Below are 23,649 nucleotides of genomic sequence, written 5' to 3'. Positions count from 1 at the left end.
GTCTGAGATGAAGACAGAGAACAGTGTAGGGCCACCCCTGCACTGATCCCAGGGTCCACCCACCTTCTACTCTCTGGCAGACAGGTGGTGACTTCCCATGTGCTCATGGGCAAGAGAGTCCAGTGCTCTCCCAACAGCAACATCTAGCACCTGCTTCTTGACATTACATGAAATGTTAGATGCCATGGAGTCCTTGTCCTGTTTCGGTTGCCCTGGAAACGGAGAGCTTGGGGTCAGTCTTACAGTGTGATCTGCTCCTACCAAGAGGGCCGCATGTCTTTCCACTGGACACAACTCTGTCAAAGGGCTCATTACCGTCACAAATACAAACGGATACAAATCTGCAGCTCTGTGGGCTCAAAGCAAAAAGATAGTCTTATACCTATTCCCTAGACTCAAAGAAAAAGTGAGCCCCTAGTCAGGGTACGAATGTGAATTAAGACTTGAGTTGCTTAAAGAATTACAATACCACCCACTTATGTTTGCAGCTGTAAACATATGAATAAAATGAGCCTCATAGGCCAAGAACAAAAATATACCTGCACTTTTATTCCAGAACACTAAAAATATCCCTCTGCCGTATCTAGCAAAAATATGTCACATTGGGAACAACAACAACAAAAAAGTAGGAAAAAAGCAGACCATTGTGGAGGAGAGTGTGGAGCTGGGCTGTGTCTGCATTCTGCTGCATGAAGTCAGGTGTTCCGTCGCTCCGTCATTCAACAACAAACGTCGATCAAGATTAAATTTTAAAGTGAACAAACTTGTATTTCAAGAACAAATCTCCCTCAAGGAACCGTGAAGGACACACAGGCTTTGGTGTGTCTCAGACCTGAGTTTGCTGCTCAACTCAGCCTCTTACTGTCTGTGGGACCTCCAGTGCCTCACTTTGTGTCTCTGAGTCTCAGCTTCCTTCTCTGTGAAATGAGGATGCCTTTGAACAGCTTGGGGGCAGTCATAAGGATTAGCTGGTATAGTAAATGGCAAGCAGAAAGTTCGACCCGTGGAAATGTGGTTGGGGGGACCAGCACTATCATAATTTATATGCATGATCACACATATGCATGGACACATACATAGATAGTTAAACGGATAGACTGTACCTGGAATAGGCTTGCCTTCTTCCTTCCTTCTTCCTTCCTTCCTTCCTTTCTCCCCCCCCCCTTCCTTCTTTCCTTTCTTTTTTTTAATTTTCTGCCCCTCCATACCAGGCACTGATCTGGTGGGAGTTGAGCATATTGTGGTGAACAGAGAATTATGATAGGTCTCTCTGCTCTGATTTTCCACATTGTGGTCTTAAAATATCATTGGTACTAAAAGAAACCAGGGTTTCCTGAAGAAGCGTAGGGTGGAAAATGACTACTCAGAGCCTGGATCCAGTTGCCTCTTCGTGGGAAATACCGGGGCAGAGCTCAATGTTTTCAACTCTACACGAGTGTGCGATTAACAAAACCCAGGGAGGGAAACTCAGTAGGTCAAATGTCCAGGGCTTTTTGACAGTTAAATTGTAAGGGAAAAAAAGCCACTGAGGAGCAATGTGTAGATTTAAAAAAGACTTTTAAGTAGAACAAACTAGTTTTTTAACGGAAAGAAACTACAATGTGTAGAGGCACAGACTGGGGTGATCCAGCTGTAGAGAAGGGAAGCTTGTAGAGGTGAGGAGAGCGGGTCCTCCCCGGAGCAAGAGTGCTGTGGAGACGGGTGGGCCACAGGCTGGGCCACTGGGTGAGTTCTTGCTTTGCTGGGGTGTGGCTGGAAGGATGCTCCCTCTGTAATACTTGTTCACATTCTACACTTGGTTCGTGTGGCTTTGTGCATCTTGATTGATGTTATGGTAAGAAGTATCATAAAAGGAAGCAGCATGTGTAGAGGGCCATTGTCTGCTGGAGACTTTGTTGGGGGCTGGACTGAGAGTGGAGCTCAGTCCAGACCCTGAAGGAGCTTAGTGCTTCATGGAAGACAGAGGTCATCAGAGTCTGGTGATCAGGGTGGGGAAGGACGGGAATATGGCAGACTGGCAGGGAAGGGTGACCTCACCAGCCCGGGGGGCAGCAGAAGGCTCGGCGTGGACAAGGTGCTGGGGAAGGACACCTTCCGCCCACCAGCCCAGCTGAGGACTCAGGACAGGACTGGCTCCTTCGGGCTGGTTGGAACTGCAGGCCAGGATCCTGTACAAGACCTGGCCCCTTGCTGTGCACTTTCCATGGAACCCATGCCCCATCCCCGCCCCGTACCTCAGGTAACTCCTGCCGACACCACTGCCGTGTTCCTCAGGTGGAAGGTGGTAAAAACCACTCGCCCTTGGCCAGCTACCCAGTGAGTGTAACAGCAGAGAATTCAACCAAACCAACCCTCTTTTTCCAGGGAGGTAGTGGGTCCTGGACAGATATAGGTGGTTAGTCTGTGGGAGCGGAGAGCCCAGGCCAGGAGTTAGTTAAAGGGGTTGGCAACAGGAAAGCAGATATGATAAGTTTATAAATGAAAAAAAAAATTAATTCATTCTTAACAAAACCAAAGAGCCAAGTTGCTTTGTTTGAACGAGGATGCCGAGTTAGGCAGGGGTGCACATCTGGGCAGCTGGTGGCAAGTGTAAATTGGCACAGCAGGCTGGGGGGGCCTCCTGAGGCCGGCAGTCCCTTTCCCAGGTGACAGATGAGGTTTTCGGTTCACACACCTATGGAAGAAGAAGGAAGGCTGTACATGTGGTACACTTGGAGAAGATGGAAAGCTTCGTGAGGACAGAGGAATGCATGTAGAAGGGAGAGCGTGGGCTTTGAGCAGAAGACCTCAAGTTCACATCTTACCATGATGACCCTCCAGCAGCGGGAACGCGGGGATGTGACCCAACGCCTCCAAGCCCCCTCCATCCTCATCTGTAAGGTGGGCTAAGGAGCAGTAGACAAATGCAGAACACACCTAATTCATGCAAGGTGATAATAAATTACGCTGTCTAAATTTTGTCCTGATTTTTATCTTTTTGGCCACATTAGAGATCAGTCTTGGCTTAACCAGTCTGAATCTTCTCTGGAGGATTCTAGAATTCAGGACTTTTTGGAAATAGGAGGCCATCCTCTCTGGTATACTTGACTGTGAGTGGTAACCTGGTTTAATGGTTAAACGCATAGATTTTGGAACCTGACCTGACTTCCCAGTTTGGAATCCCGGATCCGCCACCACTGGCTGTATGGCCTTGGGAAAGTTAACTAAGCGTGCTGTGCCTCAGTTTCCCCATCTGTAGCTTGGGGGCAGAACAACTCAGCCCTTTGGGCTGGGAGGATTAAACATAGTAACACAGCACATCTGTCTGGGGTACCTCTGCCTTCAGGCTGTCTGTGTTAAGGAGTCAGTGAGAAGCCTTCCCCAAGCCTTCTCCAGCTAGCTGAGTTGCCCCAGGCATCTGACTGTAGCCTTTCCTGGGCATCACAGACTGCTCTGGGGCTTCTCTGCTCAAGAGGCTTTAAGATCTTTGCTCCCATTACAGAGATTCTTTCTTGGCGCACGCCCTGACTCAGCGCAGTCTAAAGGCATGGAAGGATTAAGTCTTTCTTCAAGACTTAGTTTCCTTCTGCTGCTCAGCCTAGCATACCGGTGGGAGCAGGGACACACTGCAGCCTTGCTCTTCAGAACATCTGGGCTCCACATCAGCCACACTGTCTCTGGGCACAGCCCACCTCCACAGAGATGGAGGAAGGACCCATTCCCATGGGAGCCTGGACTGAACACGAATGGCCCCTCGGTGCCTGCATGTTAGACACCCATCCCTAGAAGCAGCAGCTAGTGGGCAACACTAAGGAAACCCTTGCCACCTGGACTAGGGGTTTCCCCCTGATTTCTGTTCCAGAACTTTGAGGCTGAACCACAGAGGAGGCTCTCATCCCCAGTGCCCTGTACCCAGGACCAGGCATAAAGTGGCCCACTCCTTAGGACTGTGTTCAAATAGGCTATTGCCTTTGACAGCAGGATCCTGTGACTTCCCACCTTTGGGTCATGGGCAGTCTGTTCACCAGTCAGTGTCATGGGCTGAACACTGGCACCACCAATGGCTCAGTTTCCACGGGGCCAACCCCACACCTCACAGAAATCCCATGGCCCAGCCTGCCTGGCTGTGGTGTCCAGTGCGGGCTCCCGGGTGGGCGAATAAAGAAGCCAGGGGCCATTCCTCATTACACTCTGTTTCTGCGTGTCATCCATCAGTGGCTTGTCTAGAGAGAGGGCAGCAGGACATTTAAAGCCTGCTCGTTTAATAAGATTTTAGCAGTCTTAACCCCCAGCAGGTCATTTGTCCCTAACACACTTCAGGCTTTTTATCTGAGGAGTAAAGCACAATGGGCCACTTAAAATCTTGAAAAATATACTGTCTATCACAATCAGAGTCAAGTGTTAATCTATCTTTCTGTGTCTCTGTTTCTCGCCGGTCTGCCACCCCTACTGCCTCTTGTCCCCTCAGTCCCCTTGCCTCGCTGATCCTTCCAAAGACATCATGAAGGCCACAGGCCCACTGCCTGGTGCAGACACATTGTCTAGATGCCACTCTCCCCCTTGCACTGGGGCTGCCGGTCCAGCTCACACAGCACCAGCATCCCAGAGAGCCAGCCCTGGCCACTAGATAATGAGCACTTAACATGCTTCTACCAGAATGAGAAAGAGAAGCAAAGAAAGCAAAGAAAAAGGCAATTGGCAGGTGTGGCAGGAGTGAAGAAGGGCTAGAAGCTTGCGTACTGCTGGGGTAGGGGGTGGAACGTGGACGGTACCCCTGCCCAGGAAGCCGCTGGGCAGCATCTCCTGCAGTGGGCCCAGAAGAGGTCCTGCCTGTTGTCTACCCAGAATAAGCACCTGCACAATATTTGGGAACTGAGTGGGGCTCTGAAAATGCTGGTTAACTGAACTAAAACTAATGTGGAGCGCTCTGTTCAGAGGCACCTTGTCCTCTGTCCTTGAGTAGCCCCAGAGCAGTTGTCTTGATTGAACTCACTTTTCCTGAGTGTGGACTGTATTCGGGATTTGTGCTCAGCACCTGGAAGGAATATGGGGATACATCAGGGACGCCCCTTACCCCCTCAGGAAAAGCCAGTCACTTCCCTCAACAACCAGGAGATCTTGGTTAGGAAGTTTGGTTGGATGGATATCAATATGGACAACTGGCTTACCTTCTGGAAGTGTCTGTGGATGTGGTTATGTGATCTCCCCCCACAAGAGCAGGAAGCTGGTCTGTCTGTCTTCCTGCTGTGTCCCGCTTGGCAGCAGAGAGCAGCACCTGCCTCCGTGTAGGGGGCCCAGCAAGTAGATGCTGGATGCAAGGATGGATGGATGAAGTTGAACAGAGGTGGGGAAGAGTTCAGGGGTCTCTAGGTAAACTCATTACCCCCATTTCACAGACAGGAGTTTTGAGGCTCAGAACACTGAAGATACTTGTCCTAAGCCACATAGCTCCTGAATGGGTCCTTCCAAAACCCCGTGCCCTTTCCAGACAGCTCACTGCCTCCTGGAGAGACCCAGGGGCTTGTGTCCACGTCTGTGACCCCTTACTCACAGCTGTGAATCACATTGTCCATCATGCCAGCCAGAAGGGAGAGGCATGTCCCTATGCTCACTCTCCACCAGGGGTTCCCTGCCTCTTGGCAGCCCCAACTGGAAGCTTGGGGCTCCTACCATGTAAGGAACATTCCACAAAGAATTTGACAGACCAAACTTGCATCTGCCAAGGACATTTACCAGCAGTTTGAATTGCTACAATCAACCATGGATTTTTGTTTTAACTTAAGACAAAGATTAATATTTCAGGAGAACATGGTTCTAATTTACAGCTGAGACCTTTGGTTTAATCAGCAAAAGGAAAAAAAAAAAAAAAGGTCTGTGAACATCATTGGCTCCCTCATGTTTTCAGATCGTACTCCTAGCTGGGTTTACCTCTTTGGCCTTTAATTATTCCATTCTCTCACATGGCTTTATCTCTGACACTTCAGGATGAAAATGTGATTTGCCATTCAGAGGTTTCAGCAAAAATCACACTCCAGTCAGCAAATTGAGAGTCTGATAAAGGAGCAGAGGGTTGGGCCGAGGCTTTGAAAGGATGTCTTTAAAGTGTTTTTAATTAAATCTGTGTTATTATTTAGGATGGTGGAGAATCATTTACATGCATTACAGGGTTTGTTTGGAAGCTCATTCGTGCTGTTCTCGTAACTAGAGCATTAGTCATGGAACCCGAGGGCAATGTGGCAAGTTGACTTCTTCAGTCCCATGTTCTATGAGCAGCACCTACCGTGTATAGCTGGCTTGCACTAGGCACTGAGCTAGGTTTGGCAGGGGTCGCACAGAAGCACTTGGCAAAGTTCTTTCCCTATGGTATCAGGGGCTGGATGACATTACCATGCTATAAGACAGCAGATGGGGGGAGAAGAGGGTCAAAAGAATGAACACTATTGAGCCTCAGGGCTAGAATCTGCTCTAGGGGCTTTGCCTGCATTCACTCTTCTAATCATACAGCGGTCTGCAAAGCAGAATCATTACCCCATTTCACAGACAGGATGCTTGAGGCTCAGAGTACTGAGCGGGTTTGTCTGAAACCACATGGCTCCTGCATGGGTCTCTCCAAAACCCTCTCCATAACAGTACATGGCCTCCTGGAGAGGCCCAGGGGCTTGTGCCCACATCTGTGAAGGCTGGCCTCCCCCCAGCGGTGAATCACAACAGCCATCACAGCAGTCAGAGAAGGAGCTGCGGCCATAGACTCACTCTCCACCAGGGGCTCCCTGCCTGCTGTCAGCAAACCTTCTCAGACCCGAATACAGGACCCACTGTAAAAACGGTCGCTTTGTGTGCTCTTCCTTCAGAACATCTGTCACAACCTAAAATATATAGTAGTTTCTATGGTTATTCATTTATTATTTCTCTTCCCACACACTGGAAGCCTTGTGAGGGCAGAAACCTCACTGCCGTGGGTACCCGGACTTTCCAGCAATAGCATGGTCAGTGGCACAGGGTATTTGTAGAAGGAAATAAGAAGGGGGAGACAGGCAGGGAACGAAGGAGGAAGGAGGAAGGGAACGAGGGAAGGAAAGAAGGGGGGAAGAAAAGAGAAATTGGAGCCTCTTTTTTTAGGAACTCCTGTGATTACGCTAGACCTTCCCAATATTCTTTTCCCTGCACTTCCTTTCTATATTTTGTGCTGGCATTTGTAGCCAGTAGAAGCAGACAAGCAAAAAAGCCTAGAGTTGGGTAATTCTCCACAGTGACTGAAAGATCAAAAGATGAGCAGATCTCAGGCTCTGGGATGCCCAAAGCATGAAAGCCTGTGTTAGTTTGAGGGGTCTTTGAATACATTGCCCTGCCAGGGACTTTGCACACATAGTCTCTGTGCGCTTGTTGGGTTTCAAATGCTATGATCATTAATAAAATCATAGATTCATATAAATAGTAGCCTTAAGTCATTATATTATTCTCTCAGACCATGAATTACTAAAACAACTCTTGTAAAGCCTGAAATGTTTAAAATCAAAAGGAGACCCTCAGTGGTTAAAAAAAAAAAAAAAAAAAAGGCTATGCCTCAAAATACTTGACACTTAGCTATGAATTCAGGGAGACCTCCGGAGAACCACGTTGTACGTGGACTTCCTTCCAGAGCCCATCTCAGAACAGGGTGATCAATAGTAATTTCTACTGGACACTCACTCTGTGCCAAGTGTCATATTGAGCACTCTTCATGCATTATTTTATTTATCTGTATCATGACCCATTTGACAGATGAAGAAACAGAGGCTTAGGGAGTTTGATTTGCTGAGGTCACACAGGTAGTTGGTGGCAGAACTGGGAGTCGCAGGGAAAGCCGTGCCACTTCAGAGCCCCTGACGTTACCCACGCACTATACAATCTTCCCAGCTCCGGGCTCTCTCTGGAGGACACCTGAGTGGTGGTACCCTTTTGGGCCATGTTGAAGGGTGTTAGAGGAGCCAGCCCCCAAAACTCACCATTTGAGTTATAAAGGGTGAGGTTGAGGACAGTGATCTCTGAATCACGCAGTGCTTCCACGTGAGAACCCACAAGAGAGATCTCTGTCTGGACTCCATAGGAGAAAAAGCTCTGCTTCTCTGTAACAAAAAGGATCTTTTCATTTTGTGGGCATGGTAAGACAGCATGACTCCTCGAGTTTTTCTTCACATTGGCTGCTACCCAGCTTGGAACCAGCTGCTGCCCCACCACTGAAGTGTAGACCCCAGCCGCATACATTTAGGGGACAAGCCACACACCTGCCCGCCTAGACTTTATCTTCGCTTTCTGCCTTAGCCTGAGTCCCTGGAGAGCAAAGCCTGAGGCAAAAGCATAGGAGCCTTTCCTTTCTAATAAGGAGCACAAGCCCAGAGAATGAGAGCGTGGGAAAGGGGAGCGGGGGAAGGACAGAGGGACATCCATAGAAAAGGGATGGTATCAAGCAACAACTGCTTGTGATCAAGTTCAGCTGATTGTTCTTCCAAAGAAGTATTAGCTAGTAATAATGAACCGCTGTGTCTTTTTTTTAATAAAATTTTATTTATTTATTTGAGAGAGAGAGACCCAGAGAGAAAGAGAGACAATGAGCAAGAGAACAGAGGCAGAGGGAGAAGCAGACCCCCCACTGAGCAGGAAGCCCAACTCGGGACTCAATCCTGGAACTCCGGGATCATGACCTAAGCTGAAGGCAGATGCCCAACTGACTGAGCCACTCAGTGCCCCGCTGTGTCTTATGTGAGGCGAGTAAGGGAGAAGAATTTGTCCTTTGGCACCGCTCTCCCACTGACCCAGAGTCTGCCCCAGGAGTGTTCATCCCCATTGTGTGTAGATGCTGTTTGTCCCGCTGTGCCTTACGCATCAGAGACACCCCCACAGCAGGGTGAGGGGCTGTTGGGTTGTGCCTTTGGGAAGTCCCTCAAAGAGCAGCAGCTAGGGGGACCCTGCAGAGTTACTTACCACAATGGTGGGTGTGGCCAACACAGGGCCAGACCCCACTCCTCCCACAGAGAGATGGTACTCAGATCCGAGGTGGCCCAGAGAGGTGTCTGACAGACCCTCCTACCCACATTTTCCCTTCCATGGCTTCTTCTATTTCTTGACTTTTAAAAGAATTGTCAACTGACTTCATCCTCACAAGCCATGTCCAATGTGCTTTGGATGGGCCCAGGTACATGTGAAATTCAACTATTATCTGCTGTGTGTTAATCCAGTCTCTAGATAAGAGTCATATCCTCAAGGCACCTACTGTCTTTTATTCCCTGAAGAGCTCCTAAGAGCGGCTCAAGTGGGTGCTTGAGGAGGAATTGACGCAACCACTGTCTGTTGTCACCACCTCTCTTTGTACTACAAGGTGGCCTTAAACTCACACCTCATACCATGTCCAAGCCTTCTGGTTGCTGAAGTATTTCATCCAAGCCTGGGTTTCATCTGTCATTGGAAACCTCAAGAATCTGCAAGGACAGCATGTCCTTGGAATGCCCAACGCTGAGCACTGTGTCTGGCGTTGTGGGAAGTCCATCGATGTTTTTCCATGAACCAAACAACTAACAATTATTATAGTATAATATCTAATATTATATTATATTAATAACTATTTATTGAGAATTTACTATATGCCCAACCCTGCACTAGCTGATTTACCTTGTTCGATCTTCACATAACTCAGTCATAGAATGTGATGAGGAAACCAGATTTTCTAGGTTGATGGTTTTTGCCAGGAAAAAAAATTCAAATAGCTGACTCTGAAAATGTCAACCAATACTGAGCCCTTAGAGAGTCTGCCTCCTCCAGATGCTCCTCTGTCTTGCTCTCAAGCTTTCCCTCTTCGCTGCGTGACTCACAATGGCCCATCTACCGACTGCGACAAAAACAATCTGCATTGCTGGAAGCCAGCAGCAAGGTGGCCTTTAATTACCTAAAGTCTCCAAGGTCCCTAAAGTGTAATTAGTTTGATTGGACCTTGTAATTAAATGGTCAGCCAACCACGTGGGAGGACACCTTCGGCTTGGACATTATTTTCTTTCCTTTTCTGGGCTCAAGGCCTAAGAATTGCAACCCAGGAAACAAAGTCCCCCCCTCCCCGGGTGCTGAGCCCCTCTTTGGCCCGGGGTTGAGTGGGGCAGCATTTAGAGGTAGAGATGTTGGTCTTTGTGCAGGCAGCTCTGCTCACTGGCAGAATTGCCCTCAGTGTAGCCGGTGGTATAATTCCTCTAACTCCAAGTATTTGTCACTGAGTATCTCTGATGGTGTCCCCAGGTGCCTGGCATCCTGCCTCTTGCCGTGTATGGGATACAGATACCTAAGACCCCTGTGAAAACACAGAGGTTCCCACTGGGGGAGAGCAAGGTGTGGAAACCAGGGCATTCCTGGGGAGTCAGGGGGGCTCAGGTGAAAGGTCCCCAAGGAGGGGTTCAGGAATTCAGAGTCAGCTTGTGATCCCTGGGGATTCTGGACATAGATATCCCCTCAATTCAACAGACAGTTTTCCTCATTAAATATCAGAGGCTGGTCCTCAACCCAACCTTGCTGGTAACTGTTTAAAGACCCAGAACATATCTGGGGATTAAAAAAATAAACCAAGCCATTTACACACATATGCATGACCACAGAAGAAAGTCGTGTTTGAAAATGAGGACTATGTTCAGAATATGTGTGAGGGAAAGGGAAACTTTCTAACAGATGTGGACAGCCCCACTGTGGAACCAACGTAAACCATTCAAGCAAGGTGCTCAGTATAAATCTAGAACGTGCATTGTGTTAAGGGTACGAGACACCAATGTAAATATTCCTGAATTGGAGTGTAGCGTCTTACCTCCTTTGCCCACATTTGATTAACGTTATTGATACAGGCTGGCGGAGGGTCTTTGGCTTTGCTCAGGGTAGAAGTCAAACATGAGCCAGCAGGAAGTGAGATCAGAGTTTACTGAGGGTTTAGAGGGAGTGCAGGTACAGACAGAGTGTCTGAAGACTCAGAAAGGGAAAAACAGAGAGTCTCATCTTTGCTCAGGGTCTGGGGTTTTCACTGAGGATTATGGTCTGGTATATGTGTCCTCTCAGGCATTTAGGGACCAATCAACCCAAGGACCAGCGTCCAGGTGTCCTCCATAAGTCCCTTGTTCCTTGGTGTTGGGGGCCTTGGCGTCGAGATGTCTAGCGTCAGTGGTCTAAAGTGTGCATAGGATGGCTTTTTCTGGTCAGTTTTGCCTGGCCCTTCCTTACATGTTTTCTGTTGTGTTGGAATACTCTGAAGAAATCATGAACGCCTCATCCCTTACAAGGAGGACACATGCCATTTGCATTATGAGGTATGTGTAAAGTGCGGGTGCAGGTCCTAGCGAGAATAGAAGAAAGGAAAGGAGCAGAAAGCAGATTTTCATGGAGTCCTTCCGTTTCCCTGTCTCCTTGTGTTGCTACTGCCGGTTTGGTTTTCACGTTTGTTTAGTTACTCGGAGGAAATGCCGAGGAAGCAATGCCACCTAGAATTCAGGAGACCAGGGCTCTGGCCCTGGTCCCCTACCACAGAAGCCGCCTCTGGTGAAGTACTGCTCCTTTCGCAGGCCTCACTTCTCTCATTGTAGAACACATACAACACTCAGCTGTCTGTCCTCCCAGGGACTCTGCGGAGTACTTTGAACATAATAAAGTATTATTTCATTAGTAGAAAATGATCAGTGCTGTTGCCATTAATGATGGTTATTAAGTATCTATTATTAATACAAATTAATCCTAAATCTGGTGAGGAATGAGGTGGGTATAAATAAATAAATAAGATCTGAGTGGGTAGATTTCAAGGCAGCGATGGTGATCGAGTACCAGTCTCCCTCCTCTCACTTCTAGGTGGGCGCTGGGGGGAGGGGGAGGACCCCGACCCTGCTTGAGTGGAGGGAGTCTGCCCTTCACTTACCTTGTCAGGTGCACAAGCACCCCCTCCCCAAATCCATGTGTCCCCTCCCTGACCTTGCTTTTGTTCTCTTTCTCATCCCCTCACACTAGTTAGCCTGCCTGAATTCCCACTCCTTCCTCCTCAAGCTGACACTGAAGGTGCAGTCCAGACAGGGATGTCTGTGAGAGCCGTCCCGATAGCCCCCATGGCCACCACACCAGGACAAACACCTGGTGGCCGTCCTCCATCAAACCAGCAGGAGCAGCCCTCCCTGTCGAGTCTGAGGGCCAGGTGCAGGGAGGAGGGCCCCTCTGGCAGCTAACAGCTTAGGGATGAAATGGAATGCTTCCAGAGGCCTCATCTTCCTCCCCCAAGGTCTCCCAGCCTATCGTTCCTCAACCTGCAGGAATACTTCCCAGATGCGCTATTCAAGCTCTCGTCTGATAATTGATTATTTTTTCTTTCTTGAGTGATTACACCATACAATGATTTAGAGCGTCTCCTACTTCAATGCACACACAGATCACCCAGAGATATCATTAGACTGTGGATTCCAATTCAGAAGGTCAGAGCAGGGTCTGAGACGCTAGTGTCTAACCACCTCCTGCTCCCACCCACTGCTGTTTACGGATGGCTCGCTCAGATCAGCAAGGCTTTTCAGCGAGGCGCTAGACACGAACTTGCTGTGTGACCTTGGGTGAGTCACTTAACCTCTCTGAGCCTCTGTCTGTCTGTAACCTGGAGAAAATAATAGTTGTACCTCCAAGAGTCGTCGGGAGAATACATGGACAATGCGTGCAAATTTCCCAGTCCAGGGAGTGGCACTAAGTGAAGGGGAGCTTGGGGTACCCCACGGTAGTGGTGATCTCAGGAGGCTAAAATGGGAGACTTCTCCTAAGAGGGCCTTTCCCTGGGGAGGCATTTCAAAGAATTTGAAGAGAACATCTTTCAGGCTTAGGAAGCTCATGGGGCCCAAGGCAGCCTCGCATGTCAAAATGGAAAGACCTGTAACAAACACATGCACCTTGGACAGGCTGGGTAGGGGCAGAGGCCTGTGTTTGCACGAGGGGCAGACAGAAGACAGGTGCTGAGCTCCCCACGGGGCAGCACACGGTTCCGCGAGGGGGATCTCTGGGCCTTCCAGGAATGGAGCCTTCCTAAGCAGCAGTTAGACTACGGGGAACTCTGGCTTTGGGGGGATTCGTTAGGTATCCAGTTTGCCATGGGAGGCCAGCCCAGCCCTTCTTAGTATCTAAGTAGATGGTGACTTTTGGTTATTTGTTCGTCAGAAAGTGGTCAAAGATGATGGATAATGAGAAACAGTCTTCGAAATACCGAAGGGAGTAAGAGGTCCGTGCCCTCTGTGCCTGATTTGGGGGGGTGGGCAGTGTGGGAGTGGCTGACTGAGGAGGAAGCAGCAGCAGAAGCAGGGGAGAGGGCAGAGCGGAGGCACGGTGCAGGAATGGCATGTAAGGCAAATGGTGGGGAAATCCTGTGTTTGGAGAAGCAAAGAGTGTGGGCTAAGACCCGTGCATCTTTTTCTCTTATTACTGCACGTGTTACTGTGCACTTAGTAGCTTCAGACAACATAGAGTTCTTACCTTCCAGTCTGTGGAGATCAGAAGTCTGAAATGGGCCTCGTGGAGCTAAGTGTAGGAGGACTGTGTTCCTTCGGAAGGCTCTAGGGAGAACGGGTTCCCTTGCCCTTCCCCCCTGAAGAGGCTGCCCATTGTCCTGGGCACTCCCACCATCCAGCCTCTGCCTCCTCTGCCTCCAAACTCTCTGACATCCCCTGCCTCCCCCCTTCGCTTGTAAACCCCCTTGTGGTGACACGGGCCCCCCTGGATAACCCAGGAAAACTCCCCGACCCCAAATCCTTCACTTCATCACTTCCACCAAGTTCCTTGCCACACGAGGTAATGTGGTCACGGGCTTTGGGAATTAGAGCGTAGACATCCTTGGGGGTGATTCTTCTGCCAACATGGTGGGAATGACTTCAGGGCGGCTGTCTCCCAGGATTTTGTGGGAAATGCAACGTATTAAGGAAGTTCCTTAAAAAAAAAAAGTTTATCTAAGAGTTCGGGAGAGAGGGGAAAAGGATTGCTGCAGGCTCAGCTCCACTAGCAGGTTTGCAGGGAGAGCTCCGCATCAGACAGGGACTGGGGACCCATGGTTTTCATGGCGTCGTGATAGGTCTCCTTCATCCAGGCCCCAAGACGAGCCATAGGAGAGGCAGGGTAGCCATGAGGACCTAGAGAGCATGCTATCCTTGGCCATTCTGCTTGAATCCAGACACTCCCTTAGAACCTCAGCAAGGAAGACCCCCCTGTGTGCTCCTCCTTTCCTCTCTCCCTATTTCATGCTTCATTCTTCTGCTATCAGTGCTGCAGGGTTTTCCCACAGAGAGCAATGCTCTGGGACACCTGCTGGGTCCAATAGTCCAATTCAACATTGGCACTGAGCTGGAGTTCATGCAGACCCTCCAGCTTAGAACCCCAGACCCATGAGGCACCCTAAGCAAGAAGTAGGTCCCAGGTTACCCACCACTTCTGTTCAACCTGGCTACAAATCGGAGGTTTCAAAGACCCTGCCCTCCTTGGATCTGCTCATTTACTAGCACAGCCTGCAGAACTCAGGCAAACACTAATTTACATTTATCATTTTGTTATATAACAGAGGATATGAGAAAGGATGCAGAGAATCAGCTTGATGAAGAAAAGCATAAGGTGAGGTCTAGAAGGACCCCCTTGTTCTGTCCCTGTAGAGTTGGGGTGCACCACCCTCCCATACTTGGGTGCGTTTACCAATCCAGAGACTCCCTGAAGCCAGTATGTTGGGGTGGTTATGCAGATTTCATCACATGAGCATGATGAGTTATTAACCCTATCTCCAGCCCTTCTACCTTGTCCAGAGGATGGCAGGTGGGGCTGAAAGTTCCAGGCTTCCCATCATGGCTTGACCTTTCTGATGACTGACCCCAAACTAGGAGCCTACCCAGAGTCACTTCATTAGGACAAAAGATGGTCCCATCTCCCAGGAAATTCCGGAAGACTTAGGAGCTTGCAGTCAGATGCTTCTATCACTGAGGAAATTGCAAAGGTCTTAGGAATGCTGTTTCAGGAACTGGTGCCAAGACTAAATGTGAGAATGAAAGATTCTCTCAACACCCCAATTTACAGGAGTTGTAGGTCAGGAATCAAGGGTAAAGATATATATAGATATAGATTTCTTATTATCTCACACTCAGACATTAGAATAAATGCTCTGGAAATGGTCTCAAGTCTGAGCCTGATTCTGCCAGATCACTACAGAAGGAGCCTTGGAGGCCCAGCCTGGTGTTGGCCAAGGCTCCAGGTTTCCTGAGTGGGACCTCTGCTTTTTCCTCATGGAGCAGGGTGCCTGGTGCATGGCAGGCTCTGTGCATATTGATTGAATGGATGGATGAATTAACATGGTTTATAGTTCCTTTAATGCAAGGTTTTTATTCTTATTATTATTTAACAAGGGATTCTCCTTTTAAAAATAGCACTTCCCAAATATATAGAAGATCACGCAGTTTATTATTATTATCATGTAGGATTCAAAGAATTTTCTTCTTCATCCCAAAATATGGTGGTGACTCTAGGCAGCCCCTTTGCAGCTTCTGAATAATGGGGTGGAATGCTGGAATGCCGCATACACCCTTTGAACACTTTTTATGTCCCTAGCCCTGCACTGTGAGAACATGGTGGGACCAGGCGAAGGCCATGATGGATTGAATCATGTCCCTCCAAAAAAGACATTTAAGCTCTAACCTACGACAACTCAGAATATGACCTTATTTGCACATCAGGTTGTTGCAGATTAAATGAGTTAAGGGGAGGTCACACTGGAGTAGGGTGGGCCCCTACTCCAATGCGCCTGGTGTCCAGATACAAAGATGGTCATGAGAAGACACAGACACTCAGGGAGAGGGCCACATGAAGGCGGGATTGAAGCGCTGCATCCACAAACCGAGGAACACCTGGGGCTACCAGAAGCTAGGAGAGAGGCCTGGAACAGATTTCCCCTCAGAACCTTCAGAAGGGCCCACCTTCCAACATGTGATTTCAGGCTTCCGGCCTACAGAACCATGAGGGCCACACGTTCCCGTTGTCTTCAGTCACCCCACACCGCAGCCCCAGCAAAATAACACGAAGGCCAACGCAAGCAGAGTCATGGATGTAGGCCTTCCCAGCCTCCTTCAAAGACCCTGTAAAACCTGGTCCCTGCGCAGGGTACTCAGATGGGAGCCAGGACGAGTGCGCCACACTTGTCTCGGGGATGGAGGCCCATTTACATTCTCGGACGTCCACAGTCAGACTGAAGCTTCGAACCAGCACATCCTCGGCACCCAGTCAGCATTTGGAAGTCCACACTGAGTCATTAATCCTCACGGGGAACTGGTCAGACCACCCCACCTTCCCTCCAAAGCAAGGGCAGGTTGGTGCTGGGTGGGTTTTTGTGTTTCTTTGAATGGCTTTTTCTTGGGGGCGGGTAGGGGGACTTCTGGATTTTAAACTGTTCCCAAATCTTTGTATGAGACCAAAACTCAAGTGTAAAAACCCCACTTGGCAAATATCCATATACACGGGTCTGAAGAACCCAGAGGCCGTAATGAATGTAAAACTGTAACTGTTCCCTCGAGAGAGAGTTCTCCAAGCTCCCCAGACTCCACGGGCTGACCTGTACTTCCCAGATGTGCCCAATGTCTTGGCTGTGGAATTCCAAGCAGAGGTACCTGATTGCATGAGGCCCCTGTGGGATGCAGATAGGCCTCTCCCCACAAGGGGAGCAGGGGACCCACATGTGGTGGGGGGAATGGCTTTCTTCTGGAGCCATGACAATGGCCTCTCATTACACTCCGAATTCCTCCAAAATAGGATCAGCATGAGAGGCCCTGGTGGTGGAGGGGGATGTGTCAGCAGCTCCGTGTGAGATGCACAGGCCCATCAGCTGCCCCCTGGGGACAGCTAACAGACAGGCCCGGCAGGCGCAGGGTTGGAGGTGAAGCAGGTCTGGCGGGCAGGAGGCTGCGGCTGGTTTCTGGAGCTGGGACCTGAGGGGGGTCCGGGGAGCTCTGAGATGGTGGTCGTGCTCACAGGCTGCTGCTTGCCCTGTCTTCCCAGATGGAAACACTTTAACCGATGCCATTCAGGAGCAACGCAATTTTCCAAGGGGGCAGAATTTATTATTTGAATTATTCAGGGGACGTTTATTCACCCGCACTGAGATACGAGATATGTCAACTAAATTATAATTATGTTTCTCTAAAGATATCCACTGAGAGAGTCCTCTTTTTTTTTTTTTAATTTAAACTTGCAAGGAGGAGTCAGACTGTGTATTTATGAACAGCCAGCCTCAATAGTCTGAGTGGCAGAATGAAAAATTAATTTTCTGCAAATACATTACCGAATAGTTAACTGTCTCTCAGTAACCTGATTGTTTAATATACTGGGGTCCTCCTCAAAGAGCGGATGATGTGTTCTCCTCTTCGCCAAGAGATAACTTTCAAACGCACAGGCCTGAGAACAAGAAACAGGAGTTCTGGGCTCCAGCCTCACCACTGGCAAACTGTGTGCCTCAAGCGAGCCCCTGCAACTCTCTGAGCCCCACAGGCTGGCCCAAGGCCCCAGTGGACAACCCCCCACCTACCCTTCTGCAACTTCCCACTAACATCAGCCTTCCTGAGGGGGAGAAGAGTGGAGTGTGACTGCTCACAGCTGTTTATTTGTCTAAGAAGGACTAAGAAAAGAAATTAAGCACAGAAAGAAACACTTTGTACCAAAACATTCCCTCCTTTCATTCCTCCTGCCAATCCTTGCTTCTCCCGCCAACATCCTAGGAAACTGAGAGAACCGTACTGGGAGAAGTCACCCTCCTTCTGCCCATTCCTCCTTCCCCTCATCTATAGTGGAAGGCCAAAGGCTCCTAGGATAGGACCTGTCCTCCTTGACCCAATGAGAATCTTCACCACCCCATGTTTCTTTCTTCACATGGCCCTCCTCACTTCACACTGCCTTCTGGGGCTCCAGGTCCTGTAAATGCTCCTCTCACCCTCACTTCGGAAAGGTCATTTGGCACTCGATCTTTAGGATTTGATCCCCACGATGGCAGGAGGGCTGTGTACCCAGTAGCAGAGGAAGAGGCCAAGGAGAACAAATAGGGCTTGGCAGAGCATGACTGCTGTTCTTCCTTGCACCCATGCTTTTACGTGTGTAATCTGCTTTTATGGAGAACCTGGAGTACAGACAAGGCCCTGGCCTCAGGGATCTCAGAGTCAGGGGCTGGCCTGACTGGCAGGATAGCCACGAGCCCTGTGTGTCTGTTGAGTGGTCAGAATCCGGCCAGTTGCAACCAAGGTGTGCTGTCATACACACACACAATTCATTGCAAAGACTTAACAAGAAAAAGAGATAAAATATATAAACATAAACATAAATAAAATATCTTAATTTTTTAGATGATTGCTTGTTGAATGATACATGGGTATATTCAGTTAGAGTATTTTCTTAAAGATAATTTCACCTTTCTTTTTAGTTTTTTAACATGACTACTAACAAATGTGAAATTACAGATGTGCCTCGAGTGTTGTGTGGGATTTGGGACAATCCAGTGAGTCAGTTGCTGTTGTTATTTCAATCTTTTAGATGAAGGAACTGAGGCACAGAGAGGGAATGTGAGTTGCCTGAGATCACACAGCCAGGAAGTAGTCAGATCAGACTATGAACTCCGGAGGCCTTGTGCCAGAACCCCAACACTGAACTACAGTAGGGCCCCTCTCTAGGGTCAGGCTGAGCAGGGAGCACTTTGTGGAAAGTGGATACCACCCCACAGGTTTGGAGCAGGGCAGAGCCCAGTCTGAGGAGACAGGAAAATCAATCTGGGGGCAGGGAGTTTGGGGTTGACTTTATAAGGGGGTGCTGGCAGCAGCAGGGCTGAAGGCAGGGGCAGAGACTGACCCTTCCCTAACACCTGCTCTGCCAAGTCCCCTGCCCTCCAGATCACAAGCTCTCCCTTCCCCCACTGTGCTCCAGCCTCAGGGCCATCGTCTGGGCTGTTCCCTCCCCCTTGACTGTTCTTATCCCCATCAGTCCATTCTCCTACCTCCTTTCCTTCACCCTCACTTCCTCATCTCCACAACCAGTTCAGATCTCTCAACAACGAGTTCATATGACACCTGGCACCACCCCCTGCATGGTATATCTTTCAGATAGATCATTACATTATTCGCATGAGTATTTTATTTTTCAGCTATTCCCTTAGGGAAGGAGCTGCTACTGGTTTTGCCCACTTTCTATACTCAACACCTAGAGTAATCCCTGACCTATAGTCGCTACCAATAAATATCCATTGAATAAACAATCAAAACTTCCTGCAACAAAGGGGTTTTACCCATTTTACAGATGAAGAAATTGACCACCAAGTTTAAGAAAGTTTAAGAAAATTGCCCCAGGTCCCTGTCCAGGTAAGAGGCTACAGCTGAATTTTCCTCTGAGCTGATCACTTCAAAGCCACTGTCTCTGGGTGGGAATGCATGGAGACGCTGATACCCCCAGGATAGCCAGAGGCCGACGAGGAGAGCTTCACAACATGCATGGGCCCTTCCCTAGTCAGTCTTCTCTAGACCCGCCTGTATCTGATGATCTTCACCCTCCTTCCTCGGCCTCATTTTCTGTCTAGAACCCTCATGTGTGCTGGACCTGCTCACCCCTTTCTCTTGGACTGCCATGCTCGGGAGCTTCAGAATTCTAAGTATTTGACCCAGATTTGGCCTTATCCCCAAAACCAGGCTCCAGCTTCCTGAGCTGCGTCCCCATGTCCCCCTTTTCTGGAGCATCTCTGTCCAGTGTCTGTCCAGGCTTTTACTGTGACCGTGCATTCAGTCAGTCAGTGGGTGGGTCTGTAAGAGCCCATGCTGGAGTGGCCGTCGTGCTCCTCACTCTGTACCCTGAGAGGCTCAGTCTTCTGTCAGAGGGGCCTGCACCCACCTCAGCCCCAAACTAAAGCATCTCGCTTTCGAGACCATTCCTTTCTCTGGGCAAGCGATCTGCTTTGTCTTTGTGCAATTGATTATGATCAGGGAAAGAACACCTGAGGAGAAATAGTCCCTTTCCTAATTGTCATATTTAAGACTCGTGCTTCCGTTTGGGGGAAGGAAAAGAATAAATGAAACAAGATGGGATCGGGAGGGAGACAAACCATAAGAGACTCTTAATCTCACAAAACAAACTGAGAGTTGCCGGCGGTGGGGGGAGGGGGGTAGGGAGAGGGTGGTGGGGTTATGGACATTGGGGAGGGTACCTATATCCCTGGGGCTAATAATACATTATATGTTTATTTTAAAAAAAAAAGTCTTTTAAACAAACAAACAAAAAAAGACTCGTGCTTCATGGCCCGCCTAGGCAGCTCTAATCTGCGCCCTGGGGCCCTGACAGATGTCAGCTGTTCGGTAAATGCGTGAGGAAGACATCCCCAGATGAATTCTATGGCACATCCTCGAAGCAAAAACTGAGGAGGAGGAAGAAAGCTTGGCAGGCTTAAGAGAGGCCTTTTGCTGTTGGGGCGAGGGAATCCTCATGCTCAAGAGGAAAGCTGTGGGGAACCTGTAAACAGAAGCAGGGAAGACTCCTCAGGGGGCTGGGGAGGGGAGAGACTAGTGCAAGCGCTGGAAAGTGGGAAGGGACTGGCAGAAATCTTCCTGCTTTGTTCACTGTCACATTGCCAGGGCCAGGCAAGCGTCCGGGACATAGTGGGTACATGGTTAACACGTGTTCAACACGTGTTCAACAAAAGGAATGAATTTCACAGCGTGTGTCTTCTGAGATTTTTTTTTGTTTCAGGGGATATTTTTAGGCACATAAAGGGCAAAAAAAGGAGGTCAACGGATTTGGTAAACTGACTGTTCTGTTGCCCACATTAGCATATTCTCTGAGGCAAAGTTTCTCAAACTTGATCTGTCTGAACACATGGAGGGCCTGTTGGAAAAACACTGCTGGGCCCTACCTGCAGAGTCTCTCTATTCAGTGTGGCTGGGGTGGGGCCTGAGAATCTGCATTTCTGACCGGTTCCTAGGTGTCTTAGCTCAGGCTGCCATAACAAAGTGCCATAGATTTGGTGGTTTGAACAATAGAGGTCTATTTCTCACAGTTTGGAGGCTGGGAAGTCCAAGATCAAGGTGTCTGCAGATTCGGCTCTTGGTGAAAACCCACTTCCTGACTTGTAGATGGTTGCATTTTCTTGGTGTCCTCACATGATAGAGAAAAGAGGGTCTCTGGCTTTCCTCTTCACTGGGACATTAACCCCAGGGTGCCTGGGTGGCTCAATCCCTTATGCATCCGACTCCTGATTTCCGCTCAGGTCATGATCTTGGGGTTGTGAGATCCAGCCCCACATCAGACTCTGCTCAGTGTGGAGTCTGCTTGAGATTCTCTCTCTCCCTCTCCCTGTGCCCCTCCCCTCCCAAGAAACCTTTAAAAAGATAAAATAAATAAGGACACTAATCCCAGCAGGGGGGCCCCACCCTCATGGCCTCATCAAAACCTAATTACTTCCCCAAAACCTCACCCCCAGATGGCATCACACTGGGAATTAGAGCTTCAACACAGGAATCTGGAGAGGCTACAAACCTTCAGTCTGTAAGCCTAGCTGGTGCCCGTACAGGTGGTCTAGGAACCACACTTTGAGAACCATGGCCCTGTGGAGTCTTGCTAAAAGAAATTTGTTTAACTCCATGAATTGTCTCCACTCATGACCCTGACACTGTTGTTCATTATACCTCCTGCAGGACTGTTTTACAAATCATGCCGTTGGGAAAGAAGCCTGAAACAGTCACACTTTCCTGATAGATGGCACGTGAGGGCCCTCATCTCCTCTGGCTGGTCCTGTCCCTCTTCCTCACTCCTGGGAGAGACCTAGCACCAGAATGCACAATTCCCACTTCACTGAGGACAGATTAGCTGTCCCAGTGTCCGGTTCCCACATTAACCTACCAACCCTACTACCTCCATGGGGCTTTACAGAATTGGCAGATCAGACCCAGGCTGGAGACAGTAGCTTTCGTTTGCACGAGGGACTAACTGACGTAGAGTTTGAATACATGAAAATGAGACCATCAGTTTGAGCTGGAAGTGAAGGGATCTTCCCAGGGTGTCCTTCCGGGGTGGGGAAGGGAGATCTGGATGGCTTTGTTTAAAGGCCTGGTTTAAGGGGGAAAGCATAAACAGCTGGTCCAAGAAGCTGATTACCCAGCAAAAAATCACGGCTTGCTCCAGGGTACCAGCCATGTCCTCAGTGCACCGTAGGTGTGTTTTCTGCCTCTGTGGATGAGTTTGAATCCTGAACACACACAAGGATTTACACGGTGTGAGCACAAACTGTAAGGACAGTATCTCAGGCTTGTTTTGGGGATTTGCCCAAGTGTTGCTCAAGCAAACTGCAAATGGGGTGGTCTATTCGACACAAGCTACCGCTCGTGGTTCCTGTTCCCCTGTGCTCTGCTGCCCTGAGTCGGCAATTGCTTTTCGCAATTTTGGCCCGGCGGGTGCTTTCGGAGCTGTCCTCATCACCTTCCACAGAAAACACCCCGCATTTCTCTGGGCCAGTTCGCAAGTACAGGTGCCTCCCTAGGAAGATCGTAGAGAGATCTGCAAATAAGAGCGGCATCTTTGCTTTGGCATGAGATTGGTCTTGGCATTAACCAAAACCGCATCTTTCTAAATGTTCCAAAACGTGACCTGAAGCCGAAGGGCCTTGCGAGTTCCCAGTGCGAACCTGATTTGCATGGTTTCAACCCATCTGGACCAGTTGTTGTCCATTTTCAGGAAAGGAGGTTCAGGTTCGACCTGCCCTTCGTATATGTCCTAGGGCCAGGGGCTGTGGAGCTCTGTGTGTCTAGTGTCCTCTGATTTAACACGTGGGAGGGTTGTGAAAGTAAAGAATGGCTTTCTAGAATGCAAGGCATTGCGGTAAGGTAGCACAGGCCTCCAGCATGGCACTGGAGGTCTTCAGGAGCCCTGCCCCTCTGCTGTCCCCCGCCTCACCCCCACACGTCTGCCAGGCTCTCTGCTGGAATGTGTCCTGGGATCATCCATACAATCCCTACCTCTTCATTGCTTTATCAAATCCTCATTTTCCTCCAATCTCATCTATCACCCAATTCTCCAATTCCATTGTCAGTGTTCTTGATTTCGTTCTGTTTAGTTCAATACCTGTGTCTTTTATTTCTGGAATTTTTCCTTGATTCTTTTTCAAACCTGCCTTCCCCTATTTCCTCCCTAATAGCTCCATTTTCTGTAGTTCCTGAAACATGGGTTTTTGATCATTTGTTTTGCCTGCTTTTTCTCTGGCATACAAAGGATTGCCTCCTCTTTGTTTCGTAAATTTTAACTCTGAGCTCAAGGCCCACAGGAATTGTCCTGCCCAAGACCTAGGCAGGCTTATCTCTGTTACTAGATTTCGAGGATGTCTTTTCGGGGGGCCTAAAGCCCTGGCAGATGCATTGTGAAGTTCATTTCTGAGTTCTAAATTTCTGTGCTGGCCGGACTGTGTCCACTTGGAGCCGATGCACGTGCACAGAGCAGGCTTGGGGGTCTAACGTCTCTGAGGTGACTTGTTTCAGAGCCCTTGTCTCTGTCTGAGCCCTTGCCTTAGTGTCCCCATGAGGTGGATGGACTCTCCATTCCTCTCTCCCAGTGGCTTTGAAACCACGGCTGACAGGGTAGGTCCCAGCCCCTCAGCAGCCATTCACTTTCAACACTCGGGGG

General features: G+C 49.1%; 1 protein-coding gene across 1 annotated transcript in view; it reads left to right on the top strand.

The window, feature by feature from the left end:
- Positions 1-23,649, top strand: part of CLSTN2 (calsyntenin 2) — a gene marked incomplete at both ends in the record, with an annotated part of 132,826 nt that overhangs the window by 63,696 nt on the left and 45,481 nt on the right. The window lies entirely within an intron of this gene.

Source organism: Martes martes, assembly GCF_963455335.1.
Source record: "Martes martes genome assembly, chromosome: 1".
Classification (NCBI taxonomy): Eukaryota; Metazoa; Chordata; class Mammalia; order Carnivora; family Mustelidae; genus Martes; species Martes martes.
This window is presented reverse-complemented; position numbering and strand designations above follow the sequence as displayed.